The 15,773-nt window shown below is 38.0% G+C and overlaps 1 long non-coding RNA gene and 1 pseudogene across 1 annotated transcript; both read right to left on the reverse strand.

Annotated features, from left to right (window-relative positions):
* Positions 1–3,130: 3,130 nt before the first annotated feature.
* The window catches only part of LOC123967403, a 27,423-nt pseudogene continuing 14,780 nt past the window's right edge, over positions 3,131–15,773 (reverse strand).
* On the reverse strand, positions 5,812–6,651 carry LOC123966207. Its single transcript, XR_006823922.1, has 2 exons — positions 6,429–6,651; positions 5,812–6,171 (listed from the first exon to the last, which is right to left on the reverse strand). It is a non-coding gene; the product is annotated as an uncharacterized LOC123966207 (long non-coding RNA).

Below are 15,773 nucleotides of genomic sequence, written 5' to 3' on the forward strand. Positions count from 1 at the left end.
TTTTCACTGGCCTGTTTGTTTCTTGTTTGTTTGGCCTAAACATGTAGATTTGTGTCTTGAGAGTTGTCTAGTTTTTCAAAGTGGCTTAGTGTGATTTTTAGTTAAAGAGAAACCGTAGTTTTGGGGTGTTTTACACTTTTCCCACATTACTAAATGCCACACAAACGACCTTTATTATGTACTTGGTGAAGTCTGTGCTGTCAAACGGCAATATTGGCCTGTTTTTGCTTAATTCTGTCGTGATCACATAATCATGATCCCGTGACTTGAGTAAGGGAGGGGCTCGTGTTTCCGAACTTTGGCTGACGGGAGGCCCACAATCTCAGACTTTAATAAAAAAAAAAAACTGGTTTGAGCAAAGGTCATTAAAAACTTAAGTTGTTCATCCTCTAGAGAGCAGGAACAAGCTCAATGAAATGTTCCCCTTAAGATTTAATGTGTTGTGTAGAAATATTGGCCAGGTCACCGCTTTAATGTATAATGTGTCCATCACAAAGACTGAAGTGTCGGTTGTCGTGATGAACCTACAAAGAGTCCTACAGCATCTCTCACATCATCGGTTTGCTTTTCCGGCCTCTAACCACTCAGTGTGGTTTTGGGGCCACAACAGGAAGCTGTTTGTTAGCAGCTCTGAAAAGCAGCAAACAGTGAATATTGACATTTTATTTATCAAGTGGACACGAACACCACTCCAGCGTAACAGCTCTATAAGGTAATGGCTTGTTTTCGCTCCTCTAAGTGGTTAAAAGAAATCTGTTATTGTTGGTTCAGAACCTGTGTGGAAAACTTGACTTATGTATTTAAATTGTACGAGTGGCAGAAAATTAAATTCAGTGTCATGTCCCTCTGGATCAAAGCTGCTTTTGGAGACAGCAGACTTCACTGGATACCAATACTTTTTGTGAGAAGAGTTGTTCAATTATCTTTGCATAATGACTTTTTTTGGGGAGGGGGGATGTTGAAATGCAGATATTGACAAGCATTGTGGGAAAAGTGGCGATCTGGGCCCAAGATCTTTTTAGTTTTTAGATTATTAAATGTTTTTGCCTCTTAGACAGATGTGGTGTGACCTAATTTCATTCACACTCTTGCAAATGCAATAAAACAACATTACTTCAATAAAGGTGACAAATAAACATTCACAGCTTATTGTCATTGCAAACAATGAAGCGCCTGAGTTTAAACCACTGTGAAATATTTGCTTGTTCAACCATACGCACACTGTTGGTCTGGCTGCTCAGCTCTGCTCCGATCCGCAAACCTTCCAACTTACTTCCAACATGGTCCCAAAATGCTAAAAGGCAAAACATGTAACATAAAATTAAACAATATCATCTTAAAGCCACAGGATAACATTGTGAAACTTAAAACAACAAAAAGATTACAAGGCCGAGTATAACCTGTCACGTTAAAGAAGAGATACAAAACAAACAATGTCTCTTACCTTCACTACAATGTTCATCCTTTAAATAAAACATCACACCAGACAGGAATCATGAATTATTAATACATTTAATGGAGGAGTGTTGGTCAGTAGTTTCCTGTTGGTCAGTGCTGTGTGTAGTTGTTGTTATGTCAGTAGAGTCTGAGTGCAGTGCAGTCTGTCTCCCGGCGTCTCGCTGCCCACAGCAGCTTGTCTCTGGACCGTCTGCTGGGCTTCCCTGGACCAGGTGTCGGCCTCTGCTCAACTGCAGACAGGTTTGTTTAGTCGTGACTGATTTCCAAACAAAATACAAATTCATACGATCAAACGGAAGCAACAAATATGCCTCACAGTATAACAGGTATGACTGAGATGCACAGTAACATGGAGGATTATCATTCATTATATTATAAGACACAAAACCAAACAGCTCCTACAAGATGTAATTCTACGAGTAGGTAATATATAATCCTCTAACAGTATATGCTAATTGTGATATTGTATTTATTCTAGAAAATATGAGTATAAGTGTTTATGGATCAAATGATCAGATGAGAGTGTGTTTACTTTATCACAAACTCTATCAACAGATATTCATTATTCTGATATTCTGTTTAAATGAAGAGGTGCAGTTCCTCACTGTGACCACAGGAGGGCAGTGAACTCTCATTATTGTGTTTTTAATTTTCTTCCCACTTCCAAAAAGTAAATAAAAGTGGCTGAAACACTCACACCATAGTATTTACTGCAGGGGTTTATGATGGAATATATTATATGCAGGTGTTCATATTGTTTGAAAACAACATATTAATTAATTGACACATCCAAATAATTATTATAAGTATATTTACCTGTCATATTCCAACTGAAGAGTGTAGTTTTTATTGATCATGTTTATTGTTCTCTGTGGTTGCAGTTACATGTCAGTCAGGTGAACTTTAACCCGTTCAGAGTGACCTTTAAAAAACAATGTCAGGTGTAACTGTGACCTTACTGATCTTTGTGTCATGTAACCAGAAATATTGTCCCACCCCAAATCAATCAAAAGCTCTGCATTGTCATGAACCCAAACCTGATTAATATTACAGCGACTAAACCTCTGATTACACCAGTGTAGCTGAGGCTGACCCAAACTAAGAGCAAAGGAGTTTAATTTACTGAATCAATTAACCAATTAACTAATTGGGTATTAAAGGTCCGTATCAGAAGCGAGGGAGCTGCTGGCGTCTACAACTCACTCGATCCCAGTGGTGTTTATACATAAACAAAAAATCCCTCAGAAAATAATGAAATAAGAGAAAGTAACCTTTCTGACCTCTACATCCCATCAATAGAAAGACTAAAAAACTCCACAGGGAACCTTTAATGGAGCACCTGAGTCAATATTTAACATTTATTAAATCAAGAAAGCCTCACTGAATTTAACAATAATCTAATTTCAAGCGTGTTCTGGTTAAAACAGGCACCAATAGGAGCATAATAGAACAAATAAATCCAACAAGAATCTGTGCAAACCTCTCAGAAATTCTTAGGGACGGCTGTTAAACCAATTTGATGTTGATCCACATTTTCTGCTGATATTGTGATAAAAATATTAAATCAACTATTTGATTTTATGATGTGGTGTCAGCTGGTGGGCTCCTGGGCCTACTCTTGATCCCACAGTTAATTATTTCTTTGACAAAGGTTTGGTCTTCACATCACATCTTTATTTCTAGTTCAGTTTGGCACATGAACACATTTTTGTTCTTGAGCGGCATTAAATCCACATTAACCATAAAATGTATGAATGAATAACAAACTGCTACCAACAGGAAAACAAAATCAAACAATGTAAAGATTTACAAACTGTTACAATACATTTAATGACACATGACCAGAACCAGAGAGAGGAAATGAAAATCATATATACAGTGTGTGTATATATGAAGTCACTAGGTGGCTCCACCTCTTAGCAAAAGACAAAAGCAATCAGAGTGCAGATCTATTTCTATTTATGGATATCTATTAGTCTGCAGAAAACAAAGTGCAGTGATTTAAAATACAATAAACAATTCAAACGATATGTAATTTAATGTGAAATAGCTTGAGATAAGTGATATGATCTTAAAATGTTGATTATATGCTAACATTTTATAGTTATATAGTTAATTGTGATTATATTTCTGTGGATGATTTCTTTTTTTTGGTTTCTGTGTCTCGGAGCTTCTGGAGGTTTCCTCTGTGGTCACAGCCTGAATTTGGGACCACTCACCCAAACAAGCAACAAGTTGTTTTTACAACAGCTTTACAGAATCGGACAAACTGAACCTCGATTACTCCTCTCAGCGCTCCTCCTGGCTTCCTGTTCATATCTGGCCTGCAACTTGTTTGTTTCCTCTCTCAGTTCCCTCCGATGCTGTTCCATTAATTTATTCCTCTCCATTTCTGTTGCCTCCCGCTCTCTCTTTCTTTGTTCCCTTAGCTCTTCCCACAACCTCTTTCTTTCCTCACTCATCTCCTCCCTCTCCCTCTTTCTTTCCTCTCTCATCTCCTCCCTCTCCCTCTCCCTCTCCTCCTCTCTCTCTCTCCTCTCCCTCTCTCTCTCAGCCTGGAGTTTCTCAGTAATTTTCTTCATTTGTTTTTCATATTTTTCCTCAATTTCCCTTACAAGTTTCTCTCTTTCTTCCCGTATTTGCTCTTCCTTTTCTTTCAGGATGCGTTGTTTCTCCTCTTTGATTGCCCTCTCGGCCTCTTGGAACATCTCGTTGGTGTAGTGGTGTCCTCCGTTCCTCTGGACTACATCTCTGATCTTCTGGAGGAGCTCAGTGACCTGAGAGCGATCCTCCTTCTTCCTGTTGTTGAAGAGGTGGTACTGGCCGTTACATCTGGCCACGAGTTGTTGAAGCTCTGAGCTTTCATTCAAGAAGTCCTCGATAGTTGTGCCTTCAATAAGGTCACCACCAGTGAAGAGAACCATGCTGTAACTGTCTGCAGCCTGGCCAAAGATTTCTTGAATCTTCTCCACTGTCTTCATTTCCTCTTCAGTGAATCTGCCCAGTCTGATGACCACCAGGAACACATGGGGTCCAGGAGCAGCAAAAGAGATGCACTGGCCCACATCTTTAGTTGTTTTATCCATGTCAAACCTGGTGTCAAACAGGTTTGGGGTGTCAATGACAGCAACCTGTTGCCCACCCACCACAGCTGTGCCCTTAGCACAGTCTACAGTCATAGACTTTGCGCTGAACTTTGACACAAAGCACTCTCGTCCCAGGATGTTGTTTCCAGTGGCACTCTTCCCAGTTCCAGTCTTCCCCACCATCACTATCCTCAGCTCCTCCTCATTTGTTATGGTGTATCCTGTGTAGAACAACGAGTGACAATGAATACAAACCTACGGAAGCCCTAAACGGCCATCCATTCAAATATTTTTTTACTCTGTTTTCCCGTGATAACGAGATCATTTTCTCGTGATCAAGAGATAACAAACCAGTAGTTTAACACGGGGTCGGCAGGAACATTTTCCAGTTTCTCATGAAGAGGCAAAGGAAATTCGTGCACCTCTCATTCAGGAGAATCCATTTAACAATACACATTTTCTGAGGGCTATTTCAGAACCTTTGAAATATCCGTCTGGAAATGTGTGATAGGATTCCCCTGAATGTCTTCATAACAACTTTGTTGGCGAGGGTGATAACATTTTTTGTTGAGAACAGTAGTTGAATATATATATAATATTTGATATATTTGAATAAATGGCCGCTTAGGGCTTCCGTACAAAAGCACACAGTGAATTTAACATTTAATTTCTGAAGATCATAAGAAATTAGTGCAGTATAATTTTTTAATTGCAAATAATCAAATTAATTTGGGGGGGGTAGAGGACGCCCTTCCGACCGCTACTGCCTACTGGTGCGGACGAGCCGTGGGGCCGCCGTCTTGAACCGGTCACACGCTCCACTCAGTGTAATCCGTCCCGCAGGTGCAAAGAGCTGTCAGCGCATTTAATTAATCACAACTCACTGAATACCGAACTGATTTTCATGCGGGGTTTTTTTTGCTGCAAAGGTCATACGTGTAGCTATGACACAGGATCCATGGTTCAGCCTATTTTAATGTTCACGGTGAGCTTAACAGTAACAGAATATTCTGATATATGATATAAAGTGACCAGACGTCCGAGATCAAAACTGGGAACATAATCCCCGAAAAGGGGGAATTTTTTTCTATTTTAAATTAATACTATTATTTCTATTCAAAGTTTTTTTCTGTATTTAGCCAGGGACAGGCAGCCAATAACGGGGACTGTCCCTGAAGTCTGGGACGTCTGGTCACCCTATGATATGTGATGTAGGTATTTTGCAAATCACTCACTATAAATATGATAGAGAAGCAGAAACAGATAGTGAGAGTAAAGTCAGATATTTTAATCATTTGAACCAATACAATTTATTATTAAATGATATCTCCAGTGTGCTTGAAGCTTTTTATATTTGTCCCTCTTGACATTTAGCAGCCCAACACACAGACACACACGAAAGCTTTGCATGAGCGAAAACCCCTGATAGGACTGTTGAGTTTGGCAACGTGGTGCAGCCTTATCCTCAGAAACACAGACACAACCAATGACAACAAGTCAGAACGATGGTTGTCGATGCCAAACTGTGTCTCCTCAATGAGTTCCCCAAGCAGAAAAACACCCTCTGTTCCAGTCTCCTCCCGGTCGATGTGTGTGACTGTCTACACCTTAGGAGCTTGCACAGCACCTAATAATAATAATAATAAAAACATAATACATTATATTTATATAGCGTTTTACACAGTGCTCAAAGACACTTTACAGAACAGAGAAAATAAGAACAAAGCAACCTTAATATACAAATATGGAATATGATTTATGAATGTTGATCTAGCTGGCTACGATTTCAGTACAGTGATATCAAAGATCCTTGCTCCTTCTCAACTCTCTGGTAATATTCTATTCACAAAATGCAACCAATAGTACGGTAATGTTAAATCTTACTTGTGAAAAGTAATCCTACCGAGCCCTGTTTGCGATGGTCCGCAGATTTGAGCATGAATATGCTGCACAGCGCTCTGGCATCTCGCTGTCTTCAGCTGCGCAACTGGGAGTACGACCGGTTCAAGATGGCAGCCGCATTTCTTGCGCGTCTACCTCTATTTATGTCTATGGTGATAACGGATCGCGGGTGGAAAACTATGGACTAAAGATGACAGCGCAGTCTGCTGAAGCCTCTGCGGCTTGTTTGGGTGGCTGATTTGCAGGCTGATCAACATCCCGCCCCTCCTGTGACCCACAGTGTATTCAGAGCCAGTGAGGACTTTCAAAATAATAATAATAAAATAAAAACTGCGTTAACGTGCCCGGCCCTGTAAGAAATATGATAGGCCTACAAAGTGGAACCCTTACAAAACACGTTTTGCTTCAACATTAATTTGGTGGTTGTTTGTGCTTTACATCTGAAAACTCTGTGGTTACAGCCAGAACATTAACAAGCAAACTGGTTACATATCTGCACATATAGACCTGCACTCCAGATGCAGTGGTTTGTTAAACTATATGAAAAGTATGAATTATAACAGTCTCACACTTTCTATTACATGTCACACTGCAGTGGGGGGGTTCTCATCCACACTGACATCTGTTTGAAGATTTTTAAAAATTAACTGTTTCCTTTTACAAAATAACAAGGTTGATAATATAACCATTTGTTTTCTTTTGTCAGATTATCATCTTGGAAGTTAAGTTAAGTAAGACATTCAAATAATTAATGTCTTTGCAGTTCTACCCTGTATAGATCTATAGAAGTATTTATCATTAGAAGATATACAGTAGGCTAGTACTTTATCACCATAAAGTAATTGCACTTTAAAAATATGGATAAAGTAGCCTATCACAACTTACCTAACTTGCTGGTCATGCTTGGGTTGTGGTTGCTGGTCTTGTTTGAGTACTGCAGCGGAAGTGAAAACACAGCCTGCCTATTTAGTGTGGCCCAAACCACGCCCAGAGAAATGTGCGCTACATAATGAAAGTGAAACTAAAAGCTTGATGTGTTCCCAGGTCAAAAAGAGGTGCTCTTAAAGGCACTGAAAATATACTAGAAATTCACATAGATCACTTATAGTACATTCATACTTCTAACATGCTTACTACAAGTATATTAAAGATATATTCTCCTGAGCTTTAACATACTTCTCAAAAGTATACTTTGAATAAATTGGTAATAAATATGTACTTAATTAAACTTTTAATAAATACGCTTAAATAAAAGTGTATTTTTACAACATTTTTAGTGGGTTGAAAATATATTTATGCCAAACATGCTTCATTGTGTATGCTACTGCAAAATATTGTAATTATTTATGTAATTGCCACATGTTTCAGCCTGATTTCCAGAAGTATGATTTTTAAAATGTATTTTTGTAACATTAAAATATATTTTTCAAAAGCATATTTCTTTTTTTTCATTTCCTTTCTTTCTTTTAATTTTTTTTTAATCAGTTAAATAGCTAGTTGAAGTCAGAGACCTCTTTCATAAGGGTAACCTGGCCCAGAAGGAAGCAGCATATGTTGTTAACTTAACAAACAACAACATATAGAAAAAAGCATACTTTAAATCATAATGTGAATATACTTGTTTCTGTTTGTCAACAGTAAACACATGTGTACACAGGGGCGAAGTGCGCCTCCCCCGCCTAGCGCAGTGCATTCAGTTGGCTCAGTAAGAATCAAGGTTTTCAAATCGACGACCCAATCACACAGCGTGAAAGTCCGCTTCACCAAAGTTAACGTGTGTACTGTCGTTGAGAGAGGGAAGCTGTTTCTGGCAAGAAAGCATTTTCTTTCTCAGGTTTCCTTTGTTTTACTTTACCAACTCGGACTTGGCGAAGGTGGACACCTCAGACATAATAAGAAAAGAACACAGAAGAGAAGAATATCCGGTCCTTCCTGCAGAAGTTAAATGTGAAAAGAGCTAAAGAGGCGTGACTGGCAAGGACAAGCAGGAGAGGACAGAAAGTTGAGCTCACTCTGGGTTTGGATATATTTTCCTCGGTGGATAGCTCTGGTGTGCATTAGCTAATGCTAGCACATGGATTAATAAAGTTAACATTAATTAGCATTTTAATAGCTTCATAATCGAGACACCAACTTTCGTCTGCCTTATATAGTTTTGGGAGTAACGCGTTACAAAAGAAACGCAATTAACGTTACAGTAATGTATTGCTTTTTTGCTGTAAGGCAGTTTTTAATGTTACTAAAATTTGGGTAATATAACTTACAGTCTCAGTAACCATGTTGCTGTTTTGTAACAGTTTTGTATAAATTCATTCTAAAGTTTAGCTGAAGCTACTATGAATCATCAGCTAAGCATCTGTGTTAGACTATTCAAAAGTGGATATCTTCTAAAGGTACACTGTTTTTAGAGATTTCTCTTCACTGCCATGGAGGGGGAATTATTACAGTGACCAATAACTCAGTTATAACAGCAATGTTAAAGTGTACACGCGTATGTGTGAATTGTTGAAATAATGTTTTATTGTATTGCAATGCCTGACCACACGATGTAATAGCATGTGATGTTATGTAAAATACTGCTCTTTGTATGGTCATAGATCCTGTATTAATTTGTTAAAAGTTGAACCTACCCTTTGCCAACTTTAACCAACTTAATGCTAAACCAAGAGTTGGAATTTTCTGCCTTAGCTCAAGAAAATTAATTAAAGAATAATAATAAAGATTTGCTATAAGAATAGAATTACAGTGTTTATAATGATATGCAAATGAAGAACTAAACTAGGTGGAAGTACTGGCCTAACTGAATATTTAAACTCATTTGCAACTGCATTTCTTTTCTTTTAGAGCTTCTTGGGATCGTTGCCTCTCTCAGAGGGCTTAGAGTGTCACACTCTGCCTGTCAGCCATACCTTGCTTTGCACTTTTGAGATTAGTTTATTATCTGTTATTTTGGTCTGTTGGGTTTTGGGGTGGGCGGCGCGGTGGTGCAGTGGTTTGCACTGTCGCCTCACAGCAAGAAGGCTGGGTTCAAATCCCGGTTGCCCCGGCCTTTCTGTGTGGAGTTTGCATGTTCTCTGCGTGGGTTCTCTCTTTGGCGTTGTCAAAGTTGCATGTTTGGTACCCTGTAGACCTGTGTTCAAATCTGTGTAGGGTGACTGCTCTGGTGTCAGAAGTGGGATGGCACGCCGTGAGGTCATCTGAGCCAGGCTCAGAGTTCGAACCGTATGAGGGGTAACAGTAATGATGAGATGTGTATAGTGCACTTTTCAGTAATACTGATTATATGTCATCATTTTATGGATTTTATTTTTATTTGAAGGTATTTTGCTCAAGATGTGGTTCATGCTGTTGTACCTTTTTTTTAATGTACAGAAATTTATTTTTGTAATATACACAAAATTAAACGTTTTTTTTTTTTTAGATGTGTGTGTGTGTTGTAAAATTTTATTTACTAATTTACTAATGCTAAAAGGGCATCTTGCAAGATATTAATGTATTAATAATGAATTATTCTCATACTGAATGTTTTCATAAAGCAGCTTCCCAAGATATTAATAGTGGCTCTTGGAGTACACTAGTAATAATTACTAATATGCTGAAATGCTAATAAAAATGTTCAGGGAACACATTTAAAATATATTTAAACTGTTCTTCAAGTATAGCACAAAAGGGTATTTTAAGTTAAATTTAAAGAAGTATATTTAAATTACAGTAAAGGTACTTAAAATAGGTTCATTTGTCCATTTTAACACAACTAAGTATATTAAAATATATTGCTATTATCTTAAAGTTGACTTTAAGTATTTCTACTTAACATACTTTAAGTTGTTCCAAAATAACACATTTAGTATAGTACAATTAAAATGGTAAGTGCATCCTAAAAAAGTGCTACTTAAGTATATTTCTTTTTCACTTGGGGTTGTTTTGGTCAGAGGGATATTTTTGAGAATATCAGGGTTTAACGGATAAAATATCAGGGGTTTTCCTGGCTCGAAATGAGGCGCAGGCAGGGACGTGCACAGACATTGGTGGGCAGGGGCTTAAGTGAAAAAAAGGGCACTTCTCATAATTATTTATAAAAGAAAATTTAAACAAAACATTTAATATATTAACACAACTCTGACTTCCTTCAAATATATTTTAATTCCCTCACACTCAAAACTAAGTGAGTTAGTTAGCAGTCCAAGGGGAAGCAGATACAAGGAAAACAAAATGAGTACTGAGACCGACCCCTGAGGCACACCATATTTAACTGGACAGAACGAAGAGACATAGTTGTTTACAGACACGAATGTCGGGGAATCATCCTCATCCTCTATCATCCTCTGCAACTTTGTAGGAGAGGATAATAGAGGATGAGGATAACGCCTGTGGTTTGTTATCTTGAAAGAAAATTATCCCGTTATCACAGGAAAACAGAGTAAAACATTTTTTTTTTAATGCATGGCCGCTTAGGGCTTCCGTAAAAAAGCACACAGGGAATTTAATGTTTCATTTCTGAAGATCATAAGAAATATTATATAAAGTGGAACGAGCAACACACCCCTTACAAAACGTGTTTTGCTTCAACATTAATTTGGTGGTTGTTTGTGCTTTACATCTCAAACTCTGTGGTTACAGCCAGAACATTAACAGGCAAATCGATTAGATAACTGTAGACCAGCATATAGACCTGCACTGTGCATCAGTGCGGTAGTTTGTTATATGAGAATTATGCTTTATGACAGTCTGGTTTCACTTTCTATTACATTTCTATCCAAGTAGGATTTCGATTAAGATCTTGGAAGACGTAATTCTTTCTTTTGCATCCAACATGTTCTTTTATTGACCTTTGTTACATTCGAAATCATCATCATCAGCTGCATTAAACAGTGTTTGAGCACATTTCACACGGCAGTGAGGGGCTTCTCGTCCACACTGACACATCTGTTTTAAGATTTCTTAGGTTTTAAAAATAAACCTTTTCCTTTTACAAAATAAAGAGGTTGATAAAATAACCATTTGTTTCTGTGACATCATCAAATACATCAGAGAAAAGCTGAATTAAAAGCACATCTTCTGAACCTCCCTTAGAAAAGGGACTTACAAAAGAACTAAAATGTGACGGCTGTTTAATATTTTCCAAGTGACCAAGAAATAATTATTTATCACTGAAATATTCTCATAAATGTTAAAGTAAAAGTACAGAATGTGTTGTCAGATTATCATCTTGGAAGATAAATTCAGTAAGACATTCAAATAATTAATATGTCTTTGCAGTTCTACCCTGTATAAAGTATTTATCTACAGGAGACATTATCATCATAAAGTAACTGCACTTTAAAACATGGATACAGTATCATAACTCACCTAGGTGGCTGGTCATACTCGGGTTGTAAATGTTGCTGGTCTTGTTTGAGTTAAAGAGTTAAAATACTGCAGCTGAAGTGAAAACACAGTTCAGAGTGTCTGCTGCCTTTTGAAAGTGGGCCAAACCCCACCCAGAAAATATAGATGCGCTACATGATGAAAGTGAAACTAAAAGCTTGATGTGTTTGTTTCAGTCAGAGGGATTTTTTGGAGAACATCAACCATAGGCGTCGCTAGACCCTTTTTACTGGCGCACGTGCCCCTGTATCCATGTGCTGTGCCCCAGTATTGAAATTGTCAAGACCCCTTGGTGTCGTTTTAGGACGTGTAGTTAGAAACAATTGGCAACATCTGCAACGTCCGGTCAAGTTAGCAACAATATACATTCAACGTCCGGTTACACTTTCAAAATAAAACCACTGGTTAATGTGAAAAGGCACGTTGTTAATGGTATAAAACGTGTCAATGTTGAAATCAAGTGTTTATAACGTTGAAGAGAGGACAAATAGGGACACTGAAAATTAGCCGGACCTTTTTGCACTCCAGAAGCAACATTAGTGATGTTTCAGCTATCAAGCTCCTCTCCTGTGGAACCAGGTTCCAGTTTGGGTTCAGGAGCCAGACACCATCTCGCTGGCTCAGGTGAGTCCTGAACCATCCCTATAGTTATGCTGCTATAGCGTAGACCATCATTCAGCCGGGGATGCTACAAGTGGGACCAGTCCAGACAGCACTGGGAAGTGATGGCTCTCCTCGTGGGCACACATCATTTTAAAACAAGACAGTGATTATCTGTCTCTCAGTGAAGGTTTAGTTACAAATCTGGACTAATGCAAGGTGGAAAGCAGTGGATTCACACTGACTATTAAAATGTTGATTAGTGGGGCAGACTGGGCAATACAGACGCACATCTCTCAGTAAATAATAAACATCACTTATTCAGTCAAGTTATAGTATAAATTAGGGCCCGACAATAAAACAGCGTGACAATAATTATCACAGAAATAGTGTTTTGAAGAAAACTCCTAATAAAAGTCAACATTTAAACAGTAAATATTGCCAAAATATGGAACTTCCTCATTGACAATGTAACAAATGTTCAATAAATATTCAATAAATGTTTGATCTTATTCATTTGAAGCTGGAAGCTGGTAAAGCACATACTAACACATTTCATACACTTTATCATACACTTTAAAAAGTCCAACTCTTCTGCTGATCCAGAATGCACATGCTCTGACAGGAACCAGGAAAAGAGATCATATTTCTCCTGTTTTATGCTTCTCTGCATTGTCTTCCTGTAAAATCCAGGATAGAATTTAAAACCTCCTGAGCACCGCGGCCCCTGGTACCCGGTTTACACGCCTGTTAAAGCGTGGAAGTGCTTTTCGTCACAGGAATGTTGATGAATATTCACTATTTTTATCAATATTTAATTGTTTTAGAAGCTTTATGTTATTTGGAAAGTGGTTGTATGGACAGAAATAGTGTTTTGAAGAAAACTCCTAATAAAAGTCAACATTTAAACAGTAAATATTGCCAAAATATGGAACTTCGCCTGGTATATTTTTAGGAAATTGTATGTTAACTGTTGTGTTTTAGTGTATTTTCATCAAATTTACAATTACAATTGCATTCCAGGTGTAGTAGAAGATATTAAGTTGCATTATAATCTATCTGATGATGGTTTTGATGGTTTATTGCATTAAAAGTATAGCTTTTTTACCAGGCAAGGATAAAAAACAACATTTTCATATATATGAAAATCATATATATCATATTTTCCTTTATTGGATCTCCATTTAGTCTGTAATGGTAAAATAAATATGTATATATTTACAATGGATTTATATGCCTTAGTTTTTGACCTTTCAAAGGAGACCAGAATTATGCATCAATGTCAAATGGCCAAAAGGTTGAGGAGTTATTCCTGCTTCCTTTTAGGCGTTTTTCCTGGAAAAAAGTTGGCACAGGTTTTTAAATCCTTCTTCTCACCTACAAAGCTCTTAATGGTCAGGCACCATCTTATCTTAAAGAGCTCATAGTACCTTACTACCCCACCAGAGCACTGCGCTCCCAGAATGCACCTGTGGTTCCTTGAGTCTCCAAAAGTAGACTAGGAGCCAGAGCGTTCAGCTATCAAGCTCCTCTCCTGTGGAACCAGGTTCCAGTTTGGGTTCCCAGCAACTAAACCTCTGATTACACCAGTGTAGCTGAGGCTGACCCTAACTAAGAGCAAAGCAACTAATTGGGTATTAAAGGTCCGTATTAGAAGCGAGGGAGCTGCTGGCGTCTACAACTCACTCAATCCCAGTGGTGTTTATACATAAACAAAAAAACCCTCAGAAAATAATGAAATAAGAGAAAGTAACCTTTCTGACCTCTACATCCCATCAATAGAAAGACTAAAAACCTCCACAGGGAACCTTTAATGGAGCACCTGAGTCAATATTTAACATTTATTAAATCAAGAAAGCCTCACTGAATTTAACAATAATCTAATTTCAAGCGTGTTCTGGTTAAAACAGGCACCAATAGGAGCATAATAGAACAAATAAATCCAACAAGAATCTGTGCAAACCTCTCAGAAATTCTTAGGGACGGCTGTTAAACCAGTTTGATGTTGATCCACATTTTCTGCTGATATTGTGATAAAAATATTAAATCAACTATTTGATTTTATGATGTGGTGTCAGCTGGTGAGCTCCTGAGCCTACTCTTGATCCCACAGTTAATTATTTCTTTGACAAAGGTTTGGTCTTCACATCACATCTTTATTTCTAGTTCAGTTTGGCACATGAACACATTTTTGTTCTTGAGCGGCATTAAATCCACATTAACCATAAAATGTATGAATGAATAACAAACTGCTACCAACAGGAAAACAAAATCAAACAATGTAAAGATTTACAAACTGTTACAATACTTTTAATGACACATGACCAGAACCAGAGAGAGGAAATGAAAATCATATATACAGTGTGTGTATATATGAAGTCACTAGGTGGCTCCACCTCTTAGCAAAAGACAAAAGCAATCAGAGTGCAGATCTATTTCTATTTATGGATATCTATTAGTCTGCAGAAAACAAAGTGCTGTGATTTAAAATACAATAAACAATTCAAACGATATGTAATTTAATGTGAAATAGCTTGAGATAAGTGATATGATCTTAAAATGTTGATTATATGCAAACATTTTATAGTTATATAGTTAATTGTGATTATATTTCTGTGGATGATTTCTTTTTTTTGTTTCTGTGTCTCGGAGCTTCTGGAGGTTTCCTCTGTGGTCACAGTCTGAATTTGGGACCACTCACCCAAACAAGCAACAAGTTGTTTTTACAACAGCTTTACAGAATCGCACAAACTGAACCTCGATTACTCCTCTCAGCGCTCCTCCTGGCTGCCTGTTCATATCCGGCCTGCAACTTGTTTGTTTCCTCCCTCAGTTCTCTCCGATGCTGTTCCATTAATTTATTCCTCTCCATTTCTGTTGCCTCCCGCTCTCTCTTTCTTTGTTCTTCTAGCTCTTCCCACAACCTCTTTCTTTCCTCACTCATCTCCTCCTTCTCCCTCTTTCTCTCCTCCTCTCTCTCTCTCCTCTCCCTCTCTCTCTCAGCCTGGAGTTTCTCAGTAATTTTCTTCATTTGTTTTTCATATTTTTTCTCAATTTCCCTTTCAAGTTTCTTTCTTTCTTCCCGTATTTGCTCTTCCTTTTCTTTCAGGATGCGTCGTTTCTCCTTTTTGATTGCCCTCTCGGCCTCTTGGAACATCTCGTTGGTGTAGTGGTGTCCTCCGTTCTTCTGGACTACATCTCTGATCTTCTGGAGGAGCTCAGTGACCTGAGAGCGATCCTCCTTCTTCCTGTTGTTGAAGACGTGGTACTGGCCGTTACATCTGGCCACGAGTTGTTGAAGCTCAGAGCTTTCATTCAAGAAGTCCTCGATAGTTGTGCCTTCAATAAGGTCACCGTGGG

The sequence above is a fragment of the Micropterus dolomieu genome, linkage group LG02 (assembly GCF_021292245.1).
Source record: "Micropterus dolomieu isolate WLL.071019.BEF.003 ecotype Adirondacks linkage group LG02, ASM2129224v1, whole genome shotgun sequence".
In the NCBI taxonomy this organism is placed as follows: Eukaryota; Metazoa; Chordata; class Actinopteri; order Centrarchiformes; family Centrarchidae; genus Micropterus; species Micropterus dolomieu.